Here is a 12,039-nt window from a genome sequence, read left to right on the forward strand (position 1 = left end):
ATGGTCCAAAGTATATTGATAAAACAATAATGAAAACAAGAATATATCTAATTAATCAATTAAATATCATATAATAAACAAACATGGACTTTACAAATTAAAAAAAAAAAACTTTAATTTTATCCAAGCTAGCCCACAACTTGTACTAAGGGCAGTTGTATGCAGCTGGATGAGAGAAAGAGACTCACCTAGGTTATAACCTAGGCACCAGCTAATAAAAAGTATTTTTAAATATTCTTAAATTTAATGAATATTAGTGCCAAAAACATGTTGAGTGAAAAATATATATTATGTTATTGTCATCAAAACAAATTTATCTTTATAGAGAATTTGAGAATATGAAATATATTACATTTTTGTAAGATTTGAATGTGCATTTTAATCTAAGTAATTATAATATTGCAATATGCTTTTTTAATATCAAGATTGTGTTAAAAATTATGGGTAAATATTAGTTTCCAAATATATTGATATTTTGTGATTGTGTTTAGTGTTAATAACAAATTTATGAAATAAATTATTATTAATATTATTATTTTTCATAACTATTTCTTATTTTTGTAATGAACTAAAGTATATCAAAGCGGCGCAAACTAAAACCCTAAAACCTTATATATAAATAAGAGTATTGAAACCCTAAAATCATATATATAAATAACGAGTATTGAACGCCGCAGTATAAAAAATATCATAATATTCTCGTCAACACAATCAAAAGCATAAGGTGTTCTTGCAAATCTTGGATAGTGTTTAAGATCTAAAAAACGGTGAGTTATTTTACTTTGTTGGTTTTACTATCTACACTTTGTTATAATTCGACTAAAATGTTTATTTGTTTTTCTCATAACTTAATAAATCATTTCACATAAAAATCCAATTACCTACAATCATTTCTTTTCATGTATTTGAAGCTAGGAGAAACCTTAGAACAACTAGTCTACGATCAAATTTCAGTGCACATGTGATTTAGGGTTTCAATACTCTTATTTATATATAAGGTTTTAGGGTTTTAGTTTGTGCCGCTTCGATATACTTTAGTTCATTACAAAAATAAGAAATAGTTATGAAAAATAATAATTTTAAAATAGTAACTTAACGAGTGTCAAAATTTGAAAACATGTATTAGGAATAGACCATTAGGGTTTTGAAATGACTATATAAAGAGCCAATTGGATGTCTCTTTATTCAAGCCAACTTTCATTTGCCCCCTTTTATCCCTTGTATCCTCAATCCGATTAATCAAATCAGTTTCTCAGGTAAAGTAAAAATTCTTCTTTTTTTTTACCTTGCTCTATGTATTTTTATTATTTATTTGTTTGAAAATAGTTCAGATATGAAAACTCTATGTATTTATATATCCATTCATTATAAGTTCATATAGTTAATACATGATTTAGCAGATAAATTCTGAAATATATATATACAAATTTGTGTATCTAATTAGAAACATATATATATATATAGAGTTGTTTGTTTGGGGGATTTTTAGAGTTTTTTTTCGATCTATTGAAAATTATTAATTAAATAAATCAAGATATGTGTTACTAGATCTACTACTAGATAACTTAAAAGTATTATTATTTGTTGCAAGATTTTACTTTAATTATTTAGAACCATACATTTGTTGGTTTTAGGGTTTGTTGGAGGCCTATTTTGATATTGAAATTTATTTAATAAAAAAAACTAACTAGTATTATTGGATTTTTTTCATTTATTTGAACCTAGATCTTTGGAAATTCATTGATAGAGACACACAACATCTTATAAGTGTTTTATTTAATTTTTTTGCATTTTGCTTCTTGTTAATTTGGGTTTATTTTCTTTCTTGAGTACTTTTTTCATTATCATTTTAAGAGGTGACCTATACTTTAATTTATGGTGTTTTAATTCGAATAAGTTGTATTTCAATACTTTTGTCATAAATTTACAATGTCACAACATTTTATGCAAGAGATTTAACTTTGATTATTGTTTTTTTGTTTAGAAACCAGATTCATGTCTCCCCACGACATTTTAAGAGCGGCTATATCTGATAAAATAGAAAAGGATGATTTCTTTGGTGCACAACTTCTTGCTTTGGGATCAAAAACTCTTAAAGCCGATATTGAGAATCTTTCTCAGATAATAGCAGTCTGCCAAATCCACGTCGTCACTGCTGACGAAACTTTAGGAAACAAAAGGAATTGGCACAACATTCTTGACGTAGAGCCTGATGCCGATGAAGCTGCTATCAATGTCCAATACAAGAAACTCTCGCTATTGCTCCACCCCGATAAAAACAAATTTTATGGCGCAAACGCAGCTTTCATCTTAATAGGCGAAGCTCGTAGAGTTTTACTTGATGCTGTAAACGCAAACTCTCGTGACATTATCAAACAAGACAAAGCTCCTAAGGATGATATTGTCTCTCAAACTAAAGAGACATTCTGGACCAACTGCCCTATATGTTGTTTCTGGTTCAAATATTACAGAACTATCCTCAACAGGGTTACTCGCTGCGAAAATTGCAAGAATATTTTCCGAGCGTTTGAGTTGAAGGGGTTTACTATGCCACCTTCTAAGGAAGACCTAATTACCGACATGACTCAAGGTGGTAAAACTAAACAACCATGGGGTGGGAAGAGGAAATTGAAATCATTAATATTAGTGACGACGACGAGGAAGAACTTCCTAAGAACAAAAGATGCAGGGGAAACCAAACTTCAAATTTCTAAGTATTTGATTCCCTAGTTGTTGGTTTAATTTGGCTTGGATGGATGTTTTTATTAATTGCAAGAATATTTTCCGAGCGTTTGAGTTGAAGGGGTTTACTATGCCACCTTCTAAGGAAGACCTAATTATACCCGACATGACTCAAGGTGGTAAAACTAAACAACCATGGGTGGATCTTCGAAGGCAAGTAGTCGTAATGAAGATAAAGTAGATGGGAAGAGGAAGATTGAAATCATCGATATTAGTGACGACGATGAGGAAGAACTTCCTAAGATCAAAAGATGCAAGGGAAACAGAACTTCAAATCTCTAAGTATTTGATTCCCTAGTTGTTGGTTTAATTTGGCTTGGATGGATGTTTTTATTAATTGCATGATTTTGATTGAATTTTGGTGATGTTTTTTACATATGGGATTTTATGGAGTTTGTTTTTTAATTCATCTTTGGATCTTATTTATTACTTAGAGATACGAAGTTCTGTTTTCCCTCCACCTTCTGAACTTACTTAGGAAGTTCTTTCTCATCGTCATTAATAACGATGATTTCAACCTTCTTCTACCCATCTACTTTATCTTCATTACGATTACTTGCCTTCGAAGATTCACCCCATGGTTGGGTTGTTCATTTTTATCACTAAATATGCATGATTATACTTTATCTATGCCCAAAATTTGGATTTATTGGGAAACTACTCCGAAAAATCGGGTATATAGGTGACCGAAAATATCGGTTCCGAACCGACTTTACCCTGATCCATTTCAGATCCGATTAACTTTACAAGGAATCGATTTTATTAAAGATCTGTTTGATTTACAATTTTATTTTATAATTTTATAATTTTATAATTAAATTCGAATCCAAATTTTAAGGATCGTTTGTTTAAAAAGTAAACATTTTTACCATGATTCATTTGTTTTATAAACTAACTTAAAAAAAATGAGAGTGTAACTATTAACTAAATAAATATTATGTTCATAGTATTATATGTAAGCTCACTAATTTATTCGACATCGATTAAAAATATTTATTAAAAGAATAAGAAGATAATATTAAAAATAATGATTCTTTAAAAAGTTATAAAAATAGAATATTAAATTATTTATATAAAAAAATATTTATCATAATTTGTTTAGTTCAGGTATCCACTGATCAATAATCAGTGATCAATAATCGGGGTACTTACTATATCCGGATTTGGACCCAAAACTTTTTGTTCCTGATTTATCAGATCCAACTAGGCGGGTATCCGAATAGATGAAAACAAATAGGGGTAAAACATGAAAACATGAGTTATGATTTATAAATATACCTTTAGTTTTTTTAAATAATTACAAAATAGACAATTAAATTGGTTGTTATTTTTGTTTGCTCTCCGTCATTTGCATTTTCAAAATGTGACATTTTTTAAATAACAGTAATAAATAATATGACTATTGTTCAATTATTTAATAAATAATGTTAATATAATGTATTATAAATATTGTTTGTATTATTATTATAAATTTCATCACAATTTATTTTATATAATTTTTAACATTTAAAAAAAATGAAATAATGATAACGAATGTTAAAAATTATGATATTAATACTACTAATGGACTGTAATCAACATAATATAATCTTTATTAATATTATGTTAATTTTATAAGTCTATTATTATTAATATTTTGTTAATTACATCCCATTATACTAATAATTTTTTTTTTAATAAAAAACTATTAGTAAAATGGAATGTAATTAACAATATATTAATAGTAATAGTTTTACTAATAATAATAGACTAAAATTATCATAATATTAATAAAGATTATATTAATAAAGGAATAATATTACAGCTAATATCATATTAATATATTATACTAATATGTAACAAATTAGGTTTTAATTGATGTATTACCAAATTTTCATGAATTTTATTGTAATACAATTTTCTAAATAAGTTTTATCTGATATAGTCAACAAATATCTTATAAACTAATTTTCTAAATGGGAAGTAATTAACCTTCCACTAATAATAATATTAATAAGAAAATAAATTAATATTTGATGAAAATAAGTTTTAATTTTTTTTGTTCCATATAATAAAAAAATAACCAAAAACTTGACATAAAACCATTCATCATTATAAATAAGATCCAAAGATGAATTAAAAAACAAACTCCATAAAATCCCATATGTAAAAATGAGTGCATTAAATTTAGAAGATATAACTTAATGTTAAACTAGATCATTGTTAGATCATCACAAGGTGAGTGGAGCGACAAGCTCCCTTTGAAGTAAGGATATATTAGATTCATATTTTGTAGAAAGGACATTTATGTTTGTATTTCCGAAAGAAATGGGAAAGAAGAGATATGATTGCGGGTTTGATTCTACTATAAGCGTTTTGAATGGAATCGGACGATCATTCTACTTAATTCAAAAATATGTTAATTTTACTTAGTTCAAAAATATACTAATTCTACTTAATTCAAAAACATACCTATTAAAAAATGAAAAATAATAATTGATACAAAAATATGAAATTTAAAAAAATATATATTTTGCAAAAACTGAAAATAAAAAATAAACAATAAACAAATTAAATAAAATAAACAGTTTTTAAAATTGAAATTAAAAATAATTCTTAAAAAAACTAATAAATGTTTAATTTTAATAAAACTGAATTTAAGAAAATAATTTTCTAAAATAAATTTGGGTCAGTTTGATTTCAAACCTAAATCTGGTTTTTGATTAATGAAAACTATATTAAAAATAATAGTTATATATTAATGTAATTTGATATATAAAAGTTTGGGACAAAATTAGTCGAAGTTAATTAAAATTATATAAAATAATTTATAAAGGTAATGAAAATTAAATGTAAAAGTGAAATAAAATATATAAAAAAAAATGAATTTTGTTATTGTTTAATAAATATGACAACTTATTAAAATTAAAATAAAAGTTCTTAATATATAATAATTTTACTAAGAAACTAAATTTTTAACAACAATATTTTATAAAATACTATATTTGACATTTATCTAAGATTAAGTACAAGTTATTCTAATTTATTAATTATAAATATGGTTATAAATAATTGATATATATATTTTTAATTTTAAAAGCTAGCACTTTATAATCTCAAACCTTGATGTTTTATATTTTATATGTACACTATGTTATTCCTTAATTTTGTACACGAATATCGTATTATCATTATATGTCACGAACTTGTGAACTTTTTTACATATTAAATAAGATTTTATTTTTGTCATTATTTGAATTTATTAATTATATAAAATTATAAATAATATATATCATTACTTTAAGTATTATTTTGAAAAATATTCACTAACTATATGCATTGATACTTTTTATTTAATAGTTCTAAGACTTCACTCCTCATTATCTTTGGTCTTCTTTCTAATCCTAACTTTCTTATTTTACCAACATTTTCAGAAGGTTTCTTTGAGCCAATTTCTAATTTGTTGATTATTTTTATTTTCAGTAAAATGTAATATTTTTTTAGTTATTACTTCATAATATATAATTTATCTAAAACATAAATAGAGTAATATATATTTTTGTCTTAATTTTGTACTTATATAATATTTTATTTTGTTTTATTATTAAATATGTATGAAATATATAACCCATTAAAAAATTAACTTTTTTAATTTAATTTTTTTTAATACTTTATTTATTTATATTTAATTTATTTTAACTTTTTTATTTAATAGTAACATTTTTTAAGAATAATATAATTACTTTTTGAGATAAATAATAATATTAATTATTATCTTTATTTAACAATAATTAATATGTATTTTTATTTAAAATATTTTTAAAAGTAGTGTGGTTATTATTTTTATTTGATATTTGAATATATATAGTTATTATTAATATTTATTATATTTTATTAATTTATTTATATATATATGATTAATTAATATTTTCAAAATATAAACACAAAATATAATAATTAATAATTTTGAATTTTTCATACTTTTATTTTTTATAATATATATCATTTTACTAGAAAAAACAAAAAACAATTATGTTAGATATATTATTTAGTTTAAAATATCATTATATATATATATATATATATATATATATATATATATATATATATATATATATATATATATATATATATATATATATATATATATATATTAGGATTATTTATAATAACCAATTATATTTATATATAGAAATATATAGAAATATAATTATTATAAATGATTGACATGTTTGTAATAATAGTCTATACATATTTTTATTTTAATAATTAATATTATTATTTAAAAATTAATCATATTATTTAAATATAAAAATAAAAGTTGATACATATTTTGATTTTATTTTAATAATTAATATTATTATTTATAAAATATATTATTAAAAAAAAGTGAAATAGGAAAAAGAGAAAATATTTAATATAAAGAAATTAATATTTTTAAATAATACAAATTAATTTCAAAATGAATAATAATAAAAATTATACTTGTTTAATAGTATAAAAAATAAAATAATACCTTATAAACTTTAAAAAGTAATATAAGAATATTAAAAAATTTGCCATTACCCATAAAAATATTGAGTCAATCATTAACTTAAATATAACTCAAAATTCTAAATAATTTATTTAAAATAAGAAAGAAAAATAAAATAAAATAGTATTTCAATTATTTTCTCAATGCTTGTGCCTTATTGTGGGCTAGTCAGATTAGATTTGGATGAGCTAACTTTAATTGTTTTTTTTGTAGCTCTTAATAACAATATCAATAATAATTACTTCTTTGACTGATGAACTAGTCTTTATATTTTATAATCTAGTGGCAATAAAATAATTAACAGAAGTATATTTAATATATACTTTTTTTTCTAAAGAATATTCGGTGTTGCCTTTATTTCTTTTTAGGTGGCTATGATTGTGAAACAGTCCTCAATATTATTTGAAATTTCTGTTGAGAGACAAAACAATAACATCAAACAGCCTCATTCAATATTCAATATTTAGAATAACCAAATCAAAGTAATGATAAACATATCATTTTCTCCTTAAAATAGTACATGAAAAAATTAAAAAATAAATCTATAATAAAGATTAATTAATTAGGAATAAATAATTTAAACTATTAAAAGTCAAATTGAAGGCTAATATGTTGTTAAACAACATGGTGCATCATGCTGTTAACAAAATATTTATTTCAGTAGAATTCATCTTTTTCCACCATGCTTCATGCCACTTTATATTTCATTGACAATTATAATCATAAATAAATACAAACTTATTATTATTGGATTTGTAGACTTTGGATGATTATTTTATATAACTCTTTTGAGTCTATAGATTTTGTATGTTCAAATATATATATATATATATATATAATTCACATGGAACAATTCATTGTTAATGCTTTTTAATATTATTATTTTGTAGTGCAATAGAATGAACATTGTGAATATATTGATGAAATTGAAAAGGCATAGAAGATTTGATTAAAAAAAATCAGAAATATTGAACATATTGGCTCTTATTTTCAAAAACAAAAATATACCTCATAAATTTCTTCAATTAAATACAAAATATTATAATTAGTCAAATTAATTACATTGCTAACTTATAATTGTCCTATATAACATCTCAAATATTATAATTAGTCAAATTAATTACATTGCTAACTTATAATTGTCCTATATAACATCTCATCTGGATTCAATATAATTTTGCACAGTGTTCAATTAATAATATTATTTGAATATATATATTTGTGAGAAATTTGACAAGCGTCTAAATTTTGGCGACGCTAAAATAAATGTCGTTAGTATTTTGTCGACGCTTGAACAAGAGTCTTTATATTTTAGCGTCGCTAAACTAAACGGCGTCAATCTTTTGTGCCGCTCAAAGATGTGTCGTTAGAGCGACGCTAAAATAATCGTCTTTGTTTTTGCCAGCGTGTAAATTATAGTCGTTAAGCTTGTAGCGACACTGAAACAAACGTCATTATTAATTTAGAGCCGCTTTTGTCCGTCGGAAATTCCTTCTTAATCGTCGGTAATAATATCGTTTGTTTTGCTGGTGAGATATGTTAAATCCGGTCTGATAAATAACCGGTCTGATTAAATGCGTGTGGATTTTCTTAAGGAATGTTATTACTAAGAAAATATTATTGTTTGATTCATCTTTTTAGTCCATTATAGAACAATGAAATGTCTGACGTCTTATATATGAATTTGTTTGGTTGACATCAAAGGAGAATCAGTGATTTATGTACAAATGAAAAGAGGTACAAGTTATCCAAATCTAAAATAGGAGATCAAACACACAACAAAACAACATCAGATTTACGTGGAAAACCCTCTCAACCTGGAGAGTAAAAACTATGGGGCTAACCGGCAAATTTCACTATAAACAAGAAACGGATACAAATGTTTTTCTCAACTTTAAACCCAAAGTTGAGGTATACAAACAGATAAAACTAATTTCATTTAGATTCAAGCTAGTCTAGATATACAACATGAAATTGGAACCTGAAGGTGATAAATGTAAGGAGATCTCTACTGCATTCTTCTTTTCTTCTTCCTATGTTTCTTCTCTTCTTAGCAGAATGTTCTCTCTCTAGAAGTGATAGAATGAGCAATATTTTTAGGGTTTGCTCGTTTAATTAAATGTCTAACTGGGCTGGACCCAAAGGCCCAACAATCTCCCCCTCCAGTCCACGGAGAGAGGCACACCGATCTTCAAGTTATCACTTGGTATTCATGTTAACAAGCTGACAACAAAGCTCGAGCTTGTCTTTTGGAACAATCTTTGTAAAAATGTCTGACGAGTTCTTATCCGTGTAAAATTTCTTCAGCTTCATCTGTTGGTTTTCTATTACATTTTTTAACTAATGAAACCTCACATCAATATGCTTAGTTCTGGAATGATATGTAGCATTCTTTCTCAAATTTATGACACTCTGGCTATCACATAAAACAATTGCATCTTCTTGTTGCATACCAAGCTCTAGGAGAAATCTAATCATCCACAATAACTCTTTACCAACTTCAATTACTACAATGTATTATGCTTTTATTGTTGACAAAGCCCACATTTCTGCAACTTGAATTGTCATGACACGGCTCCCCTTGCAAAAGTAAACACATAACCCGAAGTGGATTTTCTGTGATTTAGATCTCTAGCCATATTAGCATATGTGTAACCTTCTAACACATTTTCACCATTTCTAAAACTCAAACACAAATTAGAAGTGCCTCTTAGATATCTAAAATACACTTCACTGTTTCCCAATGTTGTTTTCCTGGATTAGAGAGGAACCTACTTACCACACCGACTGCATGCGCTATATTTGGCCTAGTGCAAACCATTGCATACATCAAACTCTCTACAACTGAGGAACACTTGACATTTCATCATTTTCTTTCTCTGTTGATGGACACATCTTTTTGCTCAATTTAAAATGGCTAGGAAGTGGAAAACTTACTTCCTTTTCTCCTTGTATGTTGAATCTGTCAAGCACCCTTTCAATGTACTTCTCTTGTGACAACCAAAGTCTCTTAGCATTTCTTTTATGAGTAATCTGCATTCCCAATATCTGACGTGATTGGCCCATGTCCTTCATGTCAAATGTCTTGGACATCTCCTTCTTCAACATGGCTATTATCTGAGCATCATGTCCTACAATCAACATAACATCAACATAAAGTAAAAGGATTAGAAACTTTTCATTATAAAATCTTTTGAAGTAAACACGGATCTGCCTTGGTTCTTTGGTACCCATGACTCATCATAAAAGAGTCTGGTACTCATGACTCATCATAAAAGAGTCAAATATCTTGTACCACTATCTCGGAGCTTGTTTTAAACCATATAGACTTTTCTTCAATTTGCAAACCATGTTTTCTTTTTCTTTCACTTCAAATCCCTCTGGTTGCACCATGTAGATCTCTTCTTCTAAGTTACCATGAAGAAATGTAGTTTTTACATCAAGTTGCTCAAGCTCAAGGTCTAAGTTAACTACTAGCCCTAACATTGTACGAATGGAAGTCATCTTTACCACTAGTGAGAAAATCTCCTCAAAGTCGATGCCCTATTTCTGTCCAAAACCCTTTACAATAAGTTAAGCTTTGTACTTCATAATTTCTCCATTCTCATCTCTCTTTATCTTAAACATCCATTTTTTTCAATGCCTTTCGACCCTTAGGAAATTTCATCAGCTCATATGTGCCCATTTCTTGCAATGACTTCATCTCATCTTTCATTGCATTCTTCCACATAGCTTTGTATTTATAAACTTGTGCCTCCTGAAAACATTTTTGCTCTCATTCTTCTGTCAATAGAATATACTCTGAAGAAGGGTACCTTTTAGAAGGTTGGTGCTCTCTTTTAGACCTTCTTAATGGGGGCTCTTCTTGCTCCTCTTGATGATATTGCTCTCCCTACTCAGGAACATCATAAACAGTCTCATCATCATTACTATTATTCATGTCAGAGGTTTCCTCAATGACTTCTTCATTATGTTCAACTTCATCTATTACTATTGATAGGAATGTGAAGGAATTGGTATGAGTTCTATGGACTCATCAACTCTCTCTGACTTCTCGTTGATTTCTAGATTTATCCCATTCTAACCCTCAAAGAACACAACATCTTTGTATCTAACAATTCTTTTCTTTTCTGGGTCCCATAATCTGTACCCAAATTCCTCATTTCCATATCCAAGGAAAATACATGGAATTGATTTATCATCCAGCTTGGATCTTTGCTCCTTTGAAATATGCACATATTCTTTGCATTCAAACATTCTTACATGCGAGTATGAAATATTCTTCTTAGACCATATTCTTTCTGGTATTTCAAACTTTAAAGGAACAGAGGGTGACCTATTTATGAGATAACAAGTTGTGCGAACTGCTTTTGCCCAAAACTATTTTGACAACTTTATCAACTTCAGCATGCATCTCACCTTTTCTACAATGGTGTGATTCATTCTCTCAGCCACACCATTGTGTTGTGGAGTTCTAGGCACTGTTTTCTCATATCGGATTCCATATTTTATACAATATGCTTTAAACTCCTTGGAGGTTTACTCTCCCCATTATCAGAGCGAAGACATTTTAACTTATTGTATGTCTCTCTTTCTACCATGACATGGAACTCTTGAAAATAATTAAATATATTGTCTTTCGTTCTCATGAAATAAACACACACCTTTCTACATGTATCATTGATAAATGTTAAAAAGTATCGATTGCCACCCAATGACTCCTCCTCAAAAGGACCACACACATCAGAATAAACCAAGTCCATCACATTATGTTTCTTTTCTGA

Source organism: Impatiens glandulifera, chromosome 4 (assembly GCF_907164915.1).
Source record: "Impatiens glandulifera chromosome 4, dImpGla2.1, whole genome shotgun sequence".
Taxonomy (NCBI): domain Eukaryota; kingdom Viridiplantae; phylum Streptophyta; class Magnoliopsida; order Ericales; family Balsaminaceae; genus Impatiens; species Impatiens glandulifera.